General features: G+C 46.3%; 1 protein-coding gene across 6 annotated transcripts in view; it reads left to right on the top strand.

The window, feature by feature from the left end:
* The first annotated feature begins 9,179 nt into the window (after nucleotides 1-9,179).
* Nucleotides 9,180-19,759, top strand: part of SOCS6 (suppressor of cytokine signaling 6) — a 35,752-nt gene continuing 25,172 nt past the window's right edge. For 2 of the 6 annotated variants that reach the window (XM_070778670.1, XM_070778669.1), the window contains exons 1-3: nucleotides 9,494-9,694; nucleotides 15,183-15,373; nucleotides 16,298-16,373. The gene's annotated coding sequence lies outside the window, so the exon portion shown is untranslated. Of the gene's footprint in view, nucleotides 9,236-9,493; nucleotides 9,695-10,398; nucleotides 13,957-15,182; nucleotides 15,374-16,297; nucleotides 16,374-19,759 lie in introns of those variants that run through there. The other 4 variants (XM_070778667.1, XM_070778668.1, XM_070778664.1 and 1 more) reach the window with 4 other exon arrangements.

The following is a 19,759-nucleotide window of genomic DNA, read 5'->3' as shown; positions in this document are numbered from 1 at the left end:
CCCTATTGCTGTAGTCTTGACACCTATGAAAATAAAGCCCTCCTTACCGTTTTAACAAATGTCAGAGTACGGTAAGTCCCCTAGACATGAACCTTCAGGTTTAGAACTTTCAAAGATGCAAACAGGTGTCCACATGTCCAATCACATCAGTTCGTTCATGTGTTTGGTGTGCGTGGGCATACGCATGCATTCTCTGCAAGTGGTTGTGGTGCGTGTAATCTACTGTACGGTACTGTATAGACTATAGTAGTGTACAGTGTCTTTATATCAAGCCCAGGATAGCCAGAAGCAAGCACAAAAGCAGCAGTGGTATAGTTGGTATGCTTGCTTGCTCAGTTGTGTCTGACTCTTTGCACCCCACGGACCGTAGCCCAACAGGTTCCTCTGTCTATTGGATTCTCTGAGCAAGAATACTGGAGTGGGTAGCCATGCCCTCTTCCAGGGGATCTTCTCAACCCAGAGATCAAACTCAGGTCTCCCATGTATTGCAGGCAGATTCTTTACTGACTGAGCCACCAGGGAAGTAGCTGGTACTACTGTACTTTTCAAGGTACCACACTGTAAGATTAAAAATGTTTTGTTTTGTTTTTGCATTTTTATGTACTACTTTCTGCTTTATTTAAAACATCTATTTTATTTAAAACATCTATTTCTGCTTTATTGATTATGCCAAAGGCTTTGACTGTGTGGATCACAATAAACTGTGGAAAATTCTGAAAGAGATGGGAATACCAGACCACCTGACCTGCCTCTTGAGAAACCTGTATGCAGGGCAGGAAGCAACAGTTAGAACTGGACATGGAACAACAGACTGGTTCCAAATAGGAAAAGGAGTACGTCAAGTCTGTATACTGTCACCCTGCTTATTTAACTTCTATGCAGAGTACATCATGAGAAACGCTGGGCTGGAGGAAGCACAGGCTGGAATCAAGATTGCTGGGAGAAATATCAATAACCTCAGATATGCAGATGACACCACCCTAATGGCAGAAAGTGAAGAAGAACTAAAGAGCCTCTTAATGAAGGTGAAAGAGGAGAGTGAAAAAGTTGGCTTAAAGCTCAACATTCAGAAAACTAAGATCATGGCATCCGGTCCCATCACCTCATGGCCAATAGATGGGGAAACAGTGGAAATAGTGGCTGACTTAATTTTTCTGGGCTCCCAAATCACTGTAGATGGTGATTGCAGCCATGACATTAAAAGACGCTTACTCCTTGGAAGGAACGTTATAACCAACCTAGACAGCATATTAAAAAGCAGAGACATTACTTTGCCAACAAAGGTCCGTCTAGTCAAGGCTATGGTTTTTCCAGTGGTCATGTATGGATGTGAGAGTTGGACTATAAAGAAAGCTGAGTGCAGAAGAATTGATGCTTTTGAACTGTGGTGTTGGAGAAAACTCTTGAGAGTCCCTTGGACTGCAAGGAGATCCAACCAGTCCATCCTAAAGGAAATCAGTCCTGAATATTCATTGGAAGGACTAAGGCTAAAGCTGAAACTCCAGTACTTTGGCCACCTGATGCGAAGAGCTGACTCATTTGAAAAGACCCTGATGCTGGGAAAGACTGAAGGCAGGAGGAGAAGAGGATGATAGAGGATGAGATGGTTGGCATCACCGACTCAATGGACATGGGTTTGGGTGAACTCCTGGAGTTGCTGATGCACAGGGAGGCCTGGCGTGCTGCAGTTCATGGGGTCGCAAAGAGTCGGACATGACTGAGCAACTGAACTGAACTGAACTGAACTGATGTACTACATTCTGTGAAAAGTATTATAAACTTATTACAATACTATACAGCAAATTGTGTTAGTTGGGTACCTAAGCTAACTTTGTTGGACTTATGAACAAAGCGGACTTACAAAGGCACTCTCAGAATGTTTGTATGTAGGGGACTTACTGTATTTCCTTCTTCAGCACCCTTTTAGGACAGAAAGAAGTCCTCTGTGATTTCCTGCCTCCAGCTCATATCTCTATTTCTCTATGCTCAGTTCTGTCTGACTCTTTGCAACCCCTTGGACGGTAAAGCCTGCCAGTCTCATCTGTCCGTGGGATTTTCCAGGCAAGAATCCTGCCTGGAATACTCCAGGCAATACTGGAGTTGGTTACCATTTCCTTTTCCAAGAGATCTTCCCGACCCAGGGATCCACCCATTTCTGGTGGATTCTTTACCAACTGAGCCACCAGGGTAGCCTACACAGCCCAAGGGTGCCTCCTTGGCTTGCCACGCCTGGGGATGTGGGCCGGTCTCCTCTTTCTCTTGCTGGGGGAGGGCAGCTCAGGTCAGGCTATATTCTCAGCATTTTCCTGTCCTACAGCACGTCCTCCAAGGGCATAGGTCCAGAGCTCTGGTTTTCTTGAAGCTTTCCCTTACATGGTTTCAAATAGGGAGGAGACAGCCCCTTCCCTCCCTCATTGGAGGATGGGATGTGTACAGCCTCTTCTGCACCCCGAAGCTATGTAGGTGGGCTAATTCAGGCAAAACAGGTTTTGAAGTCATTCCTTTTGCGATTAGATTAGCACTTAACATCAGGGTACTTAACACCTATGATTCCCAGTCCCCAGCAAAACTCAAGTCCAGGGGGACATTCAAATGGATCCTGTTGGAAAGTCATGCACAGGAAATTCTATGGCAGGTATTGTTTCAAAGAGAGTGCCTTTTGATCTCAAGTTCTCTGTCAGCCACTAACATGTGACTCAGGATGGAAAATGTGTGCATGCCAATTCCAGGTGTGTTCATTATTGTTATGTGACAAGACATTTGAATGACCAATATTTCTTCTTGCCCTAGGAGAAATCTCACACTTTTTAAATGTCTGCTGTTAATTAAAAAGAGCAAAATGAATTTCATATAAACTATAGGTGAATGGGGAAATAGAGATATGAAAAGTTAAAAATGATGCAAAAATCAAATAACAATGTGATAGTAATACTTAGGTTACAGAATATAAACAATTGATGATGTCTAAAAGTCATATTGCTTCTAGGGAGAAATTTTTACTTTAATGACTCCAAATATAATGGAACAATGCTCTAATAGAGAATTTTAATCCATCCATAGAAGGTACAGTATTATTTCTCTTTTTTTATGGATCGTTAGGTCTTCCTGATGCTTTAAAATTACGAACATTGAACATATGTAGAAGTTTACTTTTCTATAAAATGCTGATCCTACTTTGGATTTCTAGCTTTTGAATTCAGTGAGTTATCTTGCTGTAAAGAAGAGTTCTTTAACAAATGGAATTCTCTGGTACAGAAGTGGCTGGACCTAGAGACTGCCATACAGAGTGAAGTAAGACAGAAAAATAACACACATGTGGAATCTAGAAAATGAAGAATAAACAGGAAACTAAGCCTACAAGGGACAGTCACCATGTAGGGATGATAATTTGAGGAAGTGCCACCTTTCTGAGCAAACAAATAGGTTCCCACATACCTCCTGCCAGGTCTTAAAAACCCTCAGATTCCATCATTTGGGAGGTAGGCACCATTCCTTTACAGTCAGCATATCCCCACTGAGCAGAATCTAGCTACTGATTGAAATAGCCCAGGAAAATTATTCAGTTCAGTTCAGTGGCTCAGTCGTGTCCGACTCTTTGCGACCCCATGGACTGCAGCACTTCCTCTTAATAATTGCCAACTGAAAAAAATTGCACAAGCTAGAAGTCGAGAATTATCTTTTATTCAGTGGCTTTCTGAGGACAATAGCCTGAACTTCAGCCTCTTGGAGAGCTCTGAGGAAGTGTTCCAAAGAGTTAGAGGAGGAGTAAGGATATACTGAAGCTTCACGGGTAAAGAACCCGCCTATCAATGCAGGAGACATATGAGACGCAGGTTTGATCCCTGGGTCAGGAAGATCCCCTGGAGAAGGAATTGGCAACCCCCTTGAATATTCTTGCCTGGGAAATCCCATGGACATAGGAGCCTGGCAGGCTACAGTTCATGGAGTCAGTGAGAGTTGGACATGACTGAATGCACGTGCACGCACGCACACACACACACACACACACACACACACACACACAAGGATATACAGCAGTTTTTGCTTCAAACATACATAGTTGAACATCAAAAACCTACTGCTAATCACACTGAAACATCCAGGCATCCCAAGATAATGATCCAGTGCCTTTCCATGTATGGGAAGATGCAAGTGTCTGGCTTCACTGCGATGATTCCTTTGATAAGCATCTCAACTATCCAGTGGCAGTTATCTTGTTTTCTCATCCTGAATCCCCCTCAGGGTGCACCTTCAGAGCTGCTAATGTGGCTGAAGGCTTGACAGTGGGCAACTTGTTGGATGTTTACTGACGTGGCAGGCAATATTTTGGGGGGGGTCCACATAATTAGGCTCTGGAGATCAGGTACCTGTCACTTCCTGAAGGACAAATTAGCCACTCTTCTATATTAACGTGGATCTTTAAAAGGGTTTTGAAAACTCATTTATCACCAGGCTATTCTCAAATAGATGGAAAGAGGAATGAAATATTCAAATTTATTCATCAAAGATTTCCTGAGGCCCTACTGTGTGAACATTTTTCATTTTAGGTACTAGAAGCATAATAGAAAGATGAATAAGACAACGTATCTGCACTCAAAGGAGAACTGCTAAAATTCAGGGTAGAGCATAGGATGTGCTGTAAAACCCAACGTGGGCTTTCTCGATAGCATGACGTCTTTTCTGATGGGGTGGATCTGAGCCTTGACAGATGATGAGTAAGGTTTTCAATGTATAGAAGTAATCAGAGGGTGTGTTTGTTGGCGGGGTGGTGGTGTGGTGAGATGGAAGAACATTCTAGGCGAAGAGAAAAGCACAGGGCGGGACTGCTTGCAGATGGAGCTACACGGCTTGGCTGGGCAAAGTGTAATATGAGGAAACAGTGGACGGCGGGGCTGGAGAAGTGGGTTGGGTCCACCTCTCTCTTTGAATGCCAAGTAACTGAGTCACTCTTCTGTGCTTTACGGAGAACGCAGGGTGAACACAGAATTTATTTTCCAAACAGGAACAACTTCGCGATGAAAGGTGGCACTGTTCACATTTGTGCCAGACTGATAGTTATAACCTGGTGCTGTCCTGGGCAAACTGGGACGTTTGGAGACTCTAGTAATTGGGAAGCTCTACAAGGAGAAGCTTTGCCTGGGAGGCGATTGCAATGACTTCATTCCAGAGAACAGGCCTTCAGGGTGGAAGGGGTTAGGGGAAGGGCAGAGGGATGGGCAGGCCTAGGACTCCCTGTGGCTATCACAACAAAGCATCACAAACTGGGTTGTTGTTCTTTAATTGCTCAGTCATGTCCACCTCTTTTTGCGACCCCATGGACTGTAGCCCACCAGGTTCCTCTGTCTAAGGAATTCTCCAGGCAAGAATACTGGAGTGGGTTGCCATTTTCTTCTCCAGGGGCTCTTCTCAACCTAAGGATTGAATCTGAGTCTCCTGCCTTGCAGGCAGATTCTTTACCACTGAGCCACTGGGTAAGCTCTACAAACTGGGTGCTTTAACACCACAGAAGTAGTTCCTCTCCTGGTCCTGGAGGATAAAGCAGCAGAAAATCAGGCTGCCTGTAGGGTCATGCTCTCCCTGAAGCTGTAGGGAAGCATCCTTCCTTGCCTTTTCCAGCTCCAGGTGTTGGCAGCAGTTCTGGCAGTCCTTGGCTTGTGGGCACATCACTGCCCTCTCTGCCTTCCTGGGATTCTCCCTGAGCATCTCTGCATGCCTGTCCCTGTGTCTCTTTTCCTCTTATGAAGTCAACAATCAAATGGGATGAACGGCCCTCTCTACTCCAGTATGACCAAGTACCAACTTCATGACATCTGCAAAGACCCCACTTTCAAACAAGGTCACACTCAGAGGTTCTGCTAAGGACATGTATCTTTGGGGACACTCTTCCATCCAGTACAAATCCCGATCAGGGGACTCTGCACGAGTGGAAGACCTCTCATGGGCCTCAAAGACAGAAGGAGAGAGGCAGCAGAATAGCCGTGGAAAGCAAGAGGGATGTAGAAAGTGTGCAGTGTTGCTTACTTGGGCCAATTTCCCCCAGGACTTTTAGCACCGAGGATGGACTTGCAATGTCAGGATGAGTTTGTAAGGCTACCCACCATGTCCCATCCTACTTCTTCTATCCAGTTTTTTCCAGTCCAAGGTCCACATTTTTTCTCTTCTGGAGGAAAGAAGATCTTTAATACTAGAAATCAAGCCAGACTTGAAACTGGGAGAGGGCAGTTGAAGTCATGACTCGGCTACTTTTAACTCTGTCACTTGGGCAAGTCATATGATTTCTTAGAATCTCTTTCCTCCTCCATACTATGAGGATGCCGATCATGGTCCGGAAGGTTCTTTGTGGCTCTACAAGCTGTGATTTCAGGAGGAAGAGGAAGAACTGAGCTCCTTCCAAAGGGCAAAGGGCCCTTTGCCAGGACCGCCTTTTTAGCAAGTGTGTCTATCAGACAGGGGCCTCCTCAATGGATGGCTCAGTGGTAAAGAAACCACCTGCAATTCAGGACACACAGGTTCAATCCCTGGGTCAGGAAGATCCCCTGGAGGAGGAAATGGCAACCCACTCTAGTACTTTAGCCTGAAAAACCCCATGGCCAGAGGAGCCTGGTGGACTACAGTCCATGGGGTCTCAAAGAGTCAGACACGACTAAGCATATGATGTATCAGACAGTGCTGACTAAAGCCAAAATGTTGGAATTCAGCCAAACATGGAGATTTTCTTTATAAAAATTTTATTAGTAATTAGTGTGTTATTTCTTATCTACAGCACTATTTCCATTTTTAAATTTTTTTAATTGGATAATTGCTATACAAAGTTGCGTTAGTGTCTGCTACACAACAAAGTGAATCAGCTATGTCTACATATATCCCCTCTTTCTTGAACCTTCCTCCCACCCCGCTCCCTCCCACCTCTCTCTCATCACACAGCACCAAGCTGAACTCCCAGTGTAACACAGCAGCTTGCCACTAGCTATCTATTTAATATATGTCAATGCTATTCTCTCAGCTGGTCCCACCTTCTCCTTCCCCTACGGTGTCCACAAGTCAGTATTCTACGTCTGCATCTCTATTCCTGCCCTGCAAATACGTTCATCAGTACCATTTTTCTAGATTAGCATGGAGACTTTAATTTATCCACTGGGGTATCTCTACCCTAAAGTTGTTGTTGTATTATTCATACTGTTATATCACTATTATTTTAATGGTTAAGAGCTCATATTTTGGAGTCAGAGAGACCTAAGTCTGAATTCCAACTCTGCCTTCTAGCAGGGTGTGACTTGGGAAAGTTACTTACTACTTATAATCAAGAAGGCACAGTTTTCTCACCTGTAATGTGAGGATGATGATAATACAGATCTTACAAACTCACTGTTAAAATAAAGTAGATAATATATGCCCCAAAATAGTTGCATACCTTGCTTGTAAAATACATATTACCTAGTAACAGCAATCATTATGGACCAGGTACCAAGTTAAACAGTTTTGAGCATTATCTCAAGCAATTGCCACCACTGTTTAATATAGAGTCAAGAAGATCCCCAGGAGGAGGAAATGGCAACCCACTCCAACGTACTTGCCTGGAGATCCCCATGGACAGAGGAGCCTGGGCTATAGTCCATGGGGTCTCAAAGAGTTGGGAATGAACTGATTTAATAGAGTTAATACAAAAATATAAAAACACCTCCCCCGTTCTCACCCCTCTTCTTCTAAGAAACCGAGGTTACAACTGAGAAGCTTGGTTAAGCTCACACCTCTGTATGAATTGTCAAGGCTGAGACGCCACACCAGCTCTGCCAGACTCAGAAGCCGGTGTCTTGATCCTGTCTCCTGGATCACGCTTATCGTGCTGATCAGCCAGCCCACTGCCACCTTCATGCTTATCAGCCCTGCTCCCCAGCCTCCAACTACTGGCCTTCTTCAGATCAGGTAAGGAAACACCAGTCCGATTTCCAGTCTGTCCCGCGTCTTCTTCTGAATGGGCTTACCACAAGAGGGGTGGGTTGAAAAGTTTGTTTCACCTCTGTTGTTGGGGTTGTTCAGTGGCTCAGTCGTGTCTGACTCTTTTAGACCTCATGGACTGCAGCAGGCTTCCCTGTCCTTCACTCTCTCTCAGGGTTTGTTCAAACTCATGTCCATTGAGTCAGTGATGCCATCCAACCATCTCATCCTCTGTCCTGTTTCATCTCTAATTAATAAGTACTATTTTTACTAACCTGACTGGTCTATTTCAGTCAACATTCACTGTGATTGGACATCTGAGAACTGAGTTGCATTTAAATCAGATTAACACTAATAATAGGAGTTTATTTTTACTTATTTTTCGGCCTCTCTCCAGGCATGTGGGCTATTAGTTCCCAGATCACAGATGAAATCTGCATCCCTTGCAATGGAAGCAGGGAGTCTTAACCAGTGGACCACCAGGGAAGTCCCTGTAGGAATTTAATAACAAATTGAAATAAGAACTAAAGATGACAGAGGTCTGGTGAATCACATGTACCAGATGACATCAACCTTATATATATACTATTCAGTCATACAAACCAGCTGAATCACCTGACAATGCAACTTTTAAATTATTAATCTGGGTTTGGTGTTTAGATGAGAATTGTATATCGAACATTCATAAGAATTAAGATCAATTACTTAAACTTTTAAAAAACTAACAGCTTTAATGAGGTATAACTCAGATATACATTCACTTTGGAAAAACTTTAAGACTTTTTTCCCCCTAGCCTTGTTTCCTTTTTAAAAGCTCCATGCTATTCAAGAAATACAACTTTCAAAGCCAACACTAATTCTCGTTAGACTTTAATGATACTTATCTTGAACCACTTTTCTTCGGATGAAAAGAGAAATAAATGTTCCTGTAGCTTCTCGCTGACAAAAGTCCAATTTGCTGTTAATTCTATATGCAGGTAGCAAAGAATCCACAGAGTTTGAGTCAAGTTACCAACAGGCAACTTGACATCACACTGCCTCGGAACTCGGCGGCACAAACAATAAACTATTTCTGCATTAAAAAAAAAAAAAAAAAAACCATGCATAAAAAAAAAACCCCACTAACAAGGACTAAAGGGAAAAGCAGATGGGCTGAAACAAGGAGTAAGTTTTTCTTTTAATCAGCACATCTTACGGTTAAGCTAGAGAAAGGTGTGGGAAGGGCCCGGCTCGGGCGCGCGCGCTCGGCCACTCCGTCCCGCTGCCCGCGGGGGCCGGGTGGTCCCGGTCACCGCGCCAGGTGAGCGGACCCCCGACCGCAGGGGACGAGGCCGGGGCCGGCGCCCGAGGGCCGTGGAATTGGTCCTTCCCGCGTCCGCCCGGCCGCCCCGGAGGCGAGGCTGCAAAGGCGGCGGACGAGGGGGCGGGCCAGCGCGCAGGGGCCGGGGGCGCCCGGAGGGCGGGTGCGGGCGCCGGGACCCCGGCGCGCACCGGCCCCGGCCCCGCCCCGCCCCGCCGGCCCGCCCCCCGCGCCGACGCCCGCCTGCGCCGCGGGCCGAGAGGTGGGCGCGGGGCAGCCCGCTCGGCTCCTCGGCGGCGGCTCCGCTCGGGCCGGCGGCCGGCGCGCCGCTCCTGGAGGAGGCGGCGAGGCGGGAGGAAGAGGAGGAGGAAGGCGGCGGGAGGCGGAGTTGCGGGCGAGCAGGGCCGAGCGCGGCAGTCGCGCCGGCGCGGGGCGAGGACGCGGAGCGGCCGCCGCCGGGTGAGCGTCTGCGGCGCGGGGCTGGGCCGTCCGCCCGCTCCCCTCGGGCGCAGGGGGCGCCGCGGCTCCGCGGGCCGGCGCGGGGCGGCTCCGGCGCGGGCGGGCCGGGGAGCGGCCAGGGCCTCGGCGGGTCCGCGGGCGGGCGCCGGGCCGGCGGGGAGCGGCGTCCGGGAAGCCGGGCCGGGGCTCCGGGCCGGGGAGGCCCGAGGCCTGCTTCCGCCGCGCGCGCCGGCCCGACCCCGCGGCCTCCGGCCCTTCGCCGCGCGCGCCGGGCCCGGGCCGCCGCCTTTGTTGCCCGCAGCCCGGCGGGGAGAGGCCGGGGCTCGGCGAGGCCTGGGGCGGCGGCGCGGGGCCTGCGCGCTCGGACCCCGGGGCCGGCGGCTGGCGGGCGCGCGCGGGAGGCCCGGGCCGCGGCGTGGCCGGGACCCCGGTGGGCTCCGCGCGGGGACGCGCCGCCGGACCCTCGTGGCCGTGGGGACGGGGGTACGTGAGCCCGCCCCCGGGGCCGGGCCGGGTCGCGGCGCTCGGTTCGCTTCGCGGACACCTTGGTGCCTCCCTTCTGGGTCACATCTATTGACATTTGTCCCGGGGCAGGTCCCGGCCCAGAACTTGGAACGTGTGCGGTCGTCTGCAGGCCAACTTCACGTTTAGTCGGCATGTGGAATTCGGGGTTCCCAGCCCCACTTTTTGGAACTCAGGGCCAGGTGGGAATATGGGGGCAGACCTTAGGCTTCCGGTAGATAATAATGTTGGATTCAGTTCCACGAATGTTGTCTTGAAACGTCTGCCCTGGAAAAGGCGACCTGCCACTTTACTGTGGATGAGGATGGAGAACGTAGTAATCACGGTTAGATGTGAATGAGACACAAAACGTTGCCCAAATACGTTCTTCATGGACTGCGGTCCTTGGCTGCACACATGTCTGTCATCAAACAAAAGTAAACTGCCCTCTCCTTTAAGATGAAACGGCGAGGTGTTCCCAGTCGCAGTAGGTGTGCAGTGATCTTGACTTTTTTTTTTTTTTCTTCTTTTTCTGGTTAACGCAACAAATATCACAACATGAAATCTACTTAGCTTACTTGAATGAATGAATGTTCAGTGGAATATGTAGTGCTGTGGGGAATGTTTTATTTAAAAACATGAATGGCGCTGTTTATCAAGTTTCACAGAGAAAACCTGGAAACAGCCTATGATCTGCTTCCGGTGCTGTCTTATTTCTCAGTATTTCTGCATCAGGTAGCATGGATATGGTTAAGTTTCAGAGGCCACGCCTGCTCCAAGCAGAATATGTGACCAACCCTTTGGTTCTGACACTGTCTCTCATGGTTTCTTGTTGCCTTTGGGGAAGCTGTCAGACTGGCCTTGGACTTAACTGGGATTCTTAGAAGAGCTCAGCTCACCTGTGACCTGGCAAGTACTTTTTACTGGTCTGGGTAGGATCCCCCACCTTATTCACCGGAACCTTGACCTTTTCGGGGCCTCCCTTCAGCATCTCTTTTGAAGCACTTTTTCCCCTTATGATCTTTAAATACCTCCTGAATTGGTGGGAAGTACCTGGCACTGCCCCTTTCCCTTCTCTTAGTGGGAAGGTGGGCAAGCCTTAGACATGGCCTCCCCAGGACCCAGGGGCACACTCTTGGGTGTCACCTGACACCCTCCCCTGTAGCACCTTGCAGGGGAGTGGCCAAGCAGGGGTTGGGGTGCCATTGACCTGGGCTACAGCCAACCTGGGCTGGGCAGTGCCCTGGGAAGAAAACTCAGCTGTGCTGACTGGATTCCTAATCATCTCAGGTTCCTTTAAATGGCCCTCTTTTTAGGGAACAGAAGCAAGCATCTTCTTAAAGCCTGTCTTGTTAGGTAACCGTCACTCTTTAGAGAAAATTCTGGTAATTTTCTCCCTTGTGATCAGTTTTCAAGAAGCTGATTTTTTTTTACTAGTATTTTCTTTTATTTGTCTCATGGAAGTAATCGTGTGATCTTATTTCAGAGTTATTACGTAGCTTCCCTGGTGGCTCAGGTGGTAAAGACTGCCTGCAATGTGGGAGATCCTGGTTTGATCCCTGGGTCGGGAAGATCCCCTGTAGAAGAAAATGGCAACCCACTCCAGTGTTCTTGGCTGGGAAGTCCCATGGACAGAGGAGTCTGGTGGGCTACCATCCATGGGATCGCAAAGAGTTGGGCACAACCGAGCGACTAATGCAGTACTCCAAAAAAAAGGAAACTGTCAGGATCATTTCTGAGTTTGTGGCAATTACTGTTGTTATTCACTCATAAATATGCAGTCATGCAAAATGGGTCATGCACACACACAAGATACACACAAATATGTTGAAGTATGAGGTCAGGTATTCAACAAATATGTTGAAGTGTGAGGCCTCCCTGGTGGCTCAGATGGTAAAGAATCTGCCCACAATGCAGGAGACCTAGGTTTAATCCCTGAGTTGGGGAGATTCCCTGGAAAAGGGAATGTCTACCCACTCCAGTATTCTTGCCTGCAGAATCCCATGGACAGAGGAGACTGGCAGGCTGTAATCCATGGGGTTGCAAAGAGTTGGACATGGCTGAGCAACTAACACACACACACATGAGGTCAGATTCCCCATGTTAGTTATAATCTGGTGTAGCTAATGGATGTGTATGCATCTATTTTAATACTTAAAAAGGGCAGGTAGGTAAATGACCTAGAGGTAAAAAGATCGCCTTTTGCTGTTTTCTGCTTGTTGCATCTTTTATGGGAAATGAAGATTGTCTATTTCAGTTCTCCGCCCTCATTCCTAACCTCTTCCACTTCTGGACATGGCACATCTGTGGTGTCCGGTTACTTTCATAAAATTGTGAAAGTCGTTTTGTAAGGGAGACATTTATAATATTAGTGTGTCATGATAAGGGGAAACTTTCTTGTATGACTAGCTTGATTGAAAGAGTTATCCAGGTAGTAAAAGAGAAACAACACTGGGACATGTTCTAAAGTGTACCGAGAGTGAAATTGTCATTAGTGTTTTTATGGTTAATTTATTATGCTGCATAACATGTTGCTTTATGTGCTAAGTAGGGAAGACTTTTAGACTAAGGGCACATTTCACGTTAAACCGGCGTCAGGGTCGTCTTTGATGATTCATACAGACTTACATTTACTTTGTTGTGACATTTGTTTTGGGTGACTGTCAGCCTTGTTGATGTTTGAAGAATAGATGTAGAATAGTCTGAGATAAGTCATTGAGGATTTCCACTCTCCCTTTGAACATGGAGGACGTTTTGGAGGTGTTAAGTCTTTAGTGTGGCGTGTAGGTTGCTAGCTTGTGACCTTGAATACACTGTACATCCCCTCGGAGTTTTATTCCTCATTTGGGGATAAGATGGGGGTAATAATCCATCTGACAGAGTTACTGTGAGTACGCAGATGTTTTGTGTAAAGTGACATCCAAGCTGTTTACCGTTGTTACAAATGTGACTTCTGCCTGACTCCTCAGTTGGTCTTGAAGAATCTTCCCTCTGCCTCAGCGCGGTCATGGTCTAGCCCTTCTCTTCCTCGGCATTCCAGGCTGCGTCTCAGTCCTCACCTTGAACAGGGCTGCTCTTCAGTGGCTCCTCCTGGGGTTGGTTCTTCCTCGGATCGTAATGCCAGGGTCACCGTCTCAGGGAAGCCTTCCCTGGCTCCGCTTCCTCATAGCTCCTTCAGGAACCCCATTTATCAGTTCGTGTGTTTCTGATCTAAGGGTCATCACTGAATTCCTTGGGGAGTGCCGGGCCTGTTGTCTTTCTCCTCTGCCCTCCTCACACTCCTTATGCTTCCTGTCCACTGAGTGGGGCCGTGGGGTGCAGAAAGCTCCTGTGGTTTCTACGTGGTTGTCCACACAGTAAAGGCAGAGGTGTGCTGCCTGGGTCTTGGACGTCTGTTGGTTTTTGTGTTTCTCTTCTTTACCCCTGGCTGCGCTGATCTGCTCAGCTGGATAAATCATAGCACTAATAAGGCCTGAGTTCTTGAAACTCCATGGCCTACATAGCTGCACGTAGGGAGAGTCACCTCTACCTGTTGGGCTGAGGTGTTTGAATTCACTCACACACCTGGCTGGCTGATCCATCTCATCTGGAATCACAGTTGCCTGGAGTGCGAGGAGAGGATCCGCCCCAGGGCACGTTTCCCTTGAAGTTGCCTTACAGAACTTGGTGGGATGAGACTTCAGTTGTCTGGAACCTCTGGCACCCTCAGGATGCGGCAAGAAGGAAGAACTCATTTGGAATTAGACCAGCCAGAGACCTAGGTGACTCTTAGCATAGCTGGTGAAGGCACGCTCTCATAGGGCTGCAGATCGAGGCCTGAATTTCAGCCCTGTGATTTTATAGGGCAGTGATTTTTGAAATAAAATAACAATCTTATTTATCTTCTTGTAAAATAATAATAGTGTGCCTTCCTCCACATCGGTGTAAAAATTAAGTGAGATAACGCATGTAAGGGGCCCTGGTGGCTCAGATGGTCCACCAGCAATGCAGGAGACTTGGGTTTGATCCCTGGGTTGGGCAGATCCCCTGAAGAAGGGCATGGCAACTACTCCAGTACTCTTGCCTGGAGAATCCCATGGGTGGAGGAGACTGGTGGGCTCAGTCCATGGGATCACTGAGTCGGACACCACTTAGCCACTGAGCACGCACAATAGTAATAATTAGTTTAAGCTATACCATGATTGGTGGCTTCCCTGGTGGCTCAGATGGTAAAGCATCCTCCTGCAATGCGGGAGACCCATGTTCGATCCCTGGATTGGGAAGATCCCCTGGAGAAGGAAATGGAAACCCACTCCAGCACTTTTTCCTGGAAAATTCCATGGACGGAGGAGCCTGGTAGGCTACAGTCCATGGGGTTGCAAAGAGTCGGACATGACTGAGCGACTTCACTTATATCGTGATTAGTTAAAAGAAGTATTCTGATTAACCTGCAGTATCTGCATAAGACTTCGTTTTTCTTGCTGGAGAAGCCTTCTGTGGGGAAAGGGTGTGAAACGAAGAAGAGAAAAATGGACATAAAAGAGGAAGGAGAATGGGAGTCTACAAAAGTACTGCTGGTGCAGCTACTAGAATTTGAGAATTACACATGGCTACAGTGGGGCTTCCCTAGTGGCTCAGGTGGTAAAGAATCTGCCTGCAATGCAGGAGACCTGGGTTCGATCCCTGGGTCGGGAAGATCCCACGGAGAGAGGAATGGCAACCCACTCCAGTATTCTTGCCTGGAGAATTCCATGGACAGAGGCTACAGTCCATGGGGTCGCAAAGAGTCAGACACGACTGGGCAACTGACACTTTGACAGTGTGAGCAGTGGTGGGCTAACTGGCCCCAGGTCATCGTGGTCGGTTGGTGGGAAATCTTGAGCAGGAACATACCGCACAAGGCCGCCCGCAAGGTCCCTGGCACTTGTTCTCCTACTGTGTGTTTTAATATTGTGTTATCACTCTTAACAGCCATCCCACTGAAATGTTTTCTTAAAATTATTAAAAGGACATCACACTTGGAGACTATGTTTGGGGAGCGGTGGCTATTCCATTGTCCCGGGGAGCCGACTCTTGCGTAGTAGAGAACAAGAAACGCAGAAGACGAGACCAGATCTCTGCAGGCCTGGAAGCCGAAGCCGTCTGAGCGTCAGAAAACCCCTGCCGGCGTCACCATGCCATCCTGAAGTCTGCCACGAGGTGAGTCTGGTTGTGTGAAGAGACGTCTGTCTGTCTGGAGTGGTTTAGTGGCAGCGTGAGATTATGTACCCGCTTGTTTGTAAAGTGTCTCTTCCAAGAAGGCAATGGAATATATAGCTGCTCTTAGATAACAGTTCTGGCAAAACCAGTTGAATGTTACTCTTTAGAGCTATTTGGAAAAGGTGTATGCAGCAGGTGCTGCAGATTGTCATTTGGTGCTGCCTGCTCTTGTTCTTATGTGGTGGTATTCTGGCCACATCAGCAGCACGCTGGGTGGTGGGGACAGCAGGGTTAATAAATACTCTTAAAAAACGGAAGATGAAGTTTTTACTCGTAGACTTGTCACTTCATGTGATTTTCCTTTTGTTTTGATGTTTATAATAATAATGAAAGTGTTTTTGGTTTTAAAGAAGGTATCGTCCCTCTGATTAAAGTCATTTCTGTCTATTTACATTGCTTTTAACGTAAAAATATACGTATATATATTTAGGGAATAACATTACTAGCAAGTATCGCTGACTGTCAGAGTGCATAAACGTATACCAAACAAAAGAATTGTATTAGGATTTTAGTGCTTTTATTCATTTGAAGAATTACTGCCTTTCTCGAATTAGAGGGCACCTTCTGATAACCTTATCCTCATGCAGATGACGAGGAGGCAGGTAAGAGTGGTTACCTAACGTGCCTGAGTCACGTACCACGTTGCTGGCAGATTTCAGAATGCAGCTTCCCTGGCTGTCGATGCAGGGTCAGGGTGTATTACTTCTGGTAGCCAGGGAACGTGGACTGTGTCTTCAGGGAGGATGTCACAGTTGCGCTGACTCTGGGACAGCAGTCGGCAGGGCTGTCGGTGCAAGGACAATATCGAAGACAGGCCGAGTGGCGGGAGCTGCCAACCTAGAGGCTGCTTTCTCCTCTCTCTAGGTGACGTTGCCTGGTCTCTGTTTCCTGGTTTGCCTCCTTGATTTGATGGAGCCCATCTTCATAACTTCCTAGAAAGGTGATGGAGTGTGAGATCTTATATGTCAGAAAATGTCCGTGTTCTAAATATTTGATTTGTTGTCTGGCTGTGTTCAGGCTTTCTAGGTGGCTCAGACAGTAAAGAATCTGCCAGCAGTGCAGGAGACCAGGGTCTCTGGGTCTGGAAGATCCCCGGGAGGAGGGCACAGCAACCCACTCCAGTGTTCTTGCCTGGAGAATCACAAGGTCCCTGTGTTAGTCGGCACATGATAGGTTATGCTGCAATGGCAGATAAATGTCTGAAACCTCAGTGTGTAAATGATGCTTCTTGCTCTCTTTCACCAAGTCCATTGCCGGGGGCTCCCCTGGCGTCTTCCTGCAGTTCCCCGTCGCATCACCTGGTGGCCCCAGGTTACCCCAGCAGGTACGCTGATAAGTTAGCACGAGATGTCCCGCCCAGAAGTGACTCGTGTCCTTGTTGCTGGAAGTCCGTTGGCCGGAAGCCGTCACATGGCGGTGCGGGGGCGGTGCGGGGGCGGTGCAGGGCTGTGCTCAGGCAGGGTTGTTGATGTGCAAGTGGGCCGCGCTGGAGGCGGGTTTCCTCCTGAAGTTGAAGGCTGACTTCCCGCTTTCAGTGTTACCACTGTGTCAGCTGCCATCTCTTTCCCTGTCGTGTGTGCGTGATTTTTTTTTTCCTTCTCTTTCTGGAAGCTTTATAATATCTTTCTATTATCACCTAAATTTTAAAATTTCACCATGATGTGCCTGATTATTATTTATTTTCTTGGGTGTGTGTACTGAGCATTCCATGGTCTTTGAGTGTGTAAACTGCGTTCTTCAGTTTGGGGAAAAGTTTAAAATTTTCTTTGACAATTTCTTTTCCCCCGTTCATTTGCTTTCTTTTCCTGATTAAACCTCTTCTTTGTTGAGTGTTGGGTCTCCTAGATTGATGTGTTAATTTTTTTTTTTTTTTAGCTTTTTCTCAAATATTTAAGTCGGTTTATTTTGGGGTTTTTTTGGGGGGGTGGATTTTCTCAGTTTTTCTTCTATTGAATTTTAATTTTGGCTGTAAGAGTTTTTGTTTTATGTTTTGTACTCCCACTTTTTAATGGCTAGCATCTGACTCTTGTTTTAGATTTGTGATATTTTTTCTTAGGTTTGTTTTTGTTGCCTGCCCTTGTAGCAGGCTTAAATTTCAGCTTTCTTTCATTTGTCTGAGCTGGTTAACACTGTTGTCATCTGCTGTTGTTTGCATTCCAGTTTTCATTGTCCTCGTGTTTTTTTAATTTATTTTATTTTTTAATTTTTTAATGTTTTGGCTGAGTGGCTGGTGGGATTGAACCAAGGCCCCCTGCAGTGGAAGTTCAGGGTCCTAACCACTGGACTGCCAGGAAATTCCACATTCCTTGTGGGTTTTTTTGTGGTGATAAAGCAGTGTATGTTTCATCAGAAGCTTGTCCAAAGTGTTTGTTTTGCCAGCATCAGGGAATAATAAAGTCTTTTACTTTGGGGGAAACCCGAGTCTGATTTTTCTTTAAATAAAGATTTTCATTGTGTTTTCAGTTAGTGCTGTCATGAAGCCACACCCATACCACTGAACTTTGTGGAACTTAATTTACGAAATACCTGCTGATCTGCAGTGGGCAACATGAATTATTTTCACTTGCATCATTTTAAAAGTATTAGAGGTCCCCTGTTTGGCAGCCTTGAATTAGTGATTACTTTTGACAATTAAGTTATCATTTTACAATGTGTATGACCTTTTCCATTTTGTAAGATATTTATATTTGCTTAATAGGGCTGTATCATTCATTTGAATAATTATTGCTCTACGGGATCTCCTTTATTGCTAATTATCAATGAATCAAGTTTGCATTCACTCTTAATATACATCTAGTAAATCTTACATGGATTACTTTTTGTATCCCAAATGTGCTATTCTTTATTTGTGTGTACTTACATAAAATGAGGAAAAGATTGTTACAGCTAAAACTCTTATACTTTAATGCAAATCAAATGAAAAACTTAAATGTTCTGTGCAAAAGCATTTGCACAGATAATTTGCACACATAATTGACAAATTGCCTTTTAAATTGGAGCTTTGTCTTAAGACCTAAGGGCTGAAAGCAGTCAAAGCAGTTGCTTTACTTTTCAGTTACTTTTATGTGCATGTTGCCACTAGGAGTTAAAAATTTTTGCTTTAGTAGTTCAGTATATTTAAGAGACCTTGTGTATAAACAAATCTTGAAGAAGGAAAAGTAGTGAAAGAACTTCATCATTACACTGTTTGGTACAGCACCCCTGCCCCTGAATAAAAGTAAATGACAGACAGATACTTGGGCCCTGCTTAATTGTCAACAGTTGGTCAAAAATTCTCAAAGGATCTTACCTACTTGGTAGTTTAACCAGTAGTTTAATACTTCCTTGTAGGCAGTGAAAGTGGTGAGAGTATTTGGGAAGTTGCTGTTTTTTAGCTAAAACATTGGTAAGTGCCTGGAAAGGTGTAAACATTTAGAAAATGATCAGCCTCCTCTGGTGGCTCAGTTGTAAAGAATCTGCCTTCCAGTGCAGGACACAGGCTCGATCCCTGGTTCGGGAAGATCCCACGTGCCGTGGAGCAGTTAAGCCCACGCGCCCCAGCTCCTGAGCTTGTGCTGTAGAGCGACAGGAGACACCACCACAGCGAGAGGCCCACACACCACAGCTGGGAGGAGCCCTGTCCTCAGCTAGCGAGAAAGCCCGAGCAGCAACGGAGAATCAGCGCCATAAACAGTTTAAAAATAAATGGTATATCATTAATTTGAAAATAAATGATAAAAATAAATAATTTAAAAATTAGCCTGCATATACATAGAGACAGTAATGAATTGGTAATAGGTATACTACTTTTTAATGGGTAACTGGTGGTGCAGTGGTAAAGAATCTGCCTGTCAGTGCAGGAGATATGGGTTTAATCCTTGGGTTCTGAAGATCCCCTGGAATAGGAAATGGCAACCCACTCCAGTATTCTTGCCTGGAAAATGCCATGGACAGAGAAGCTTGGCAGGCTACAATCCATGGGGTTGCTAAGAGTTGGACACAACTGAGCAACTTAGCGCGCACACACTTTTCAAATCCAACGTGTTAAAATCTCAGTTAAAAAATCGAGGAGCGAGTTTATTTCAGTAATCAAATCTTATAAACTAGCTCCACTGATGGTTTAAATGACTGAATTTATGACTTTTTCTATATTCAATTTAATAGGAATGTTTTGGACACAGTAATAGGAAAATGTATTTAGAAATGCTCACATAAAAGTTCTCTACAGGTTAAATTTCTAAGTCTCTGCATATTTTTGTTCTCATTGAATCAGATAATTTTAGAGCTTCATGTGTTTTAGAGATCAGCGTCTTCATTTTATATGGGGAATTTGAGACTCTGGAGATT

The sequence above is a fragment of the Bos indicus genome, chromosome 24 (genome assembly GCF_029378745.1).
Source record: "Bos indicus isolate NIAB-ARS_2022 breed Sahiwal x Tharparkar chromosome 24, NIAB-ARS_B.indTharparkar_mat_pri_1.0, whole genome shotgun sequence".
Taxonomy (NCBI): domain Eukaryota; kingdom Metazoa; phylum Chordata; class Mammalia; order Artiodactyla; family Bovidae; genus Bos; species Bos indicus.
This window is presented reverse-complemented; position numbering and strand designations above follow the sequence as displayed.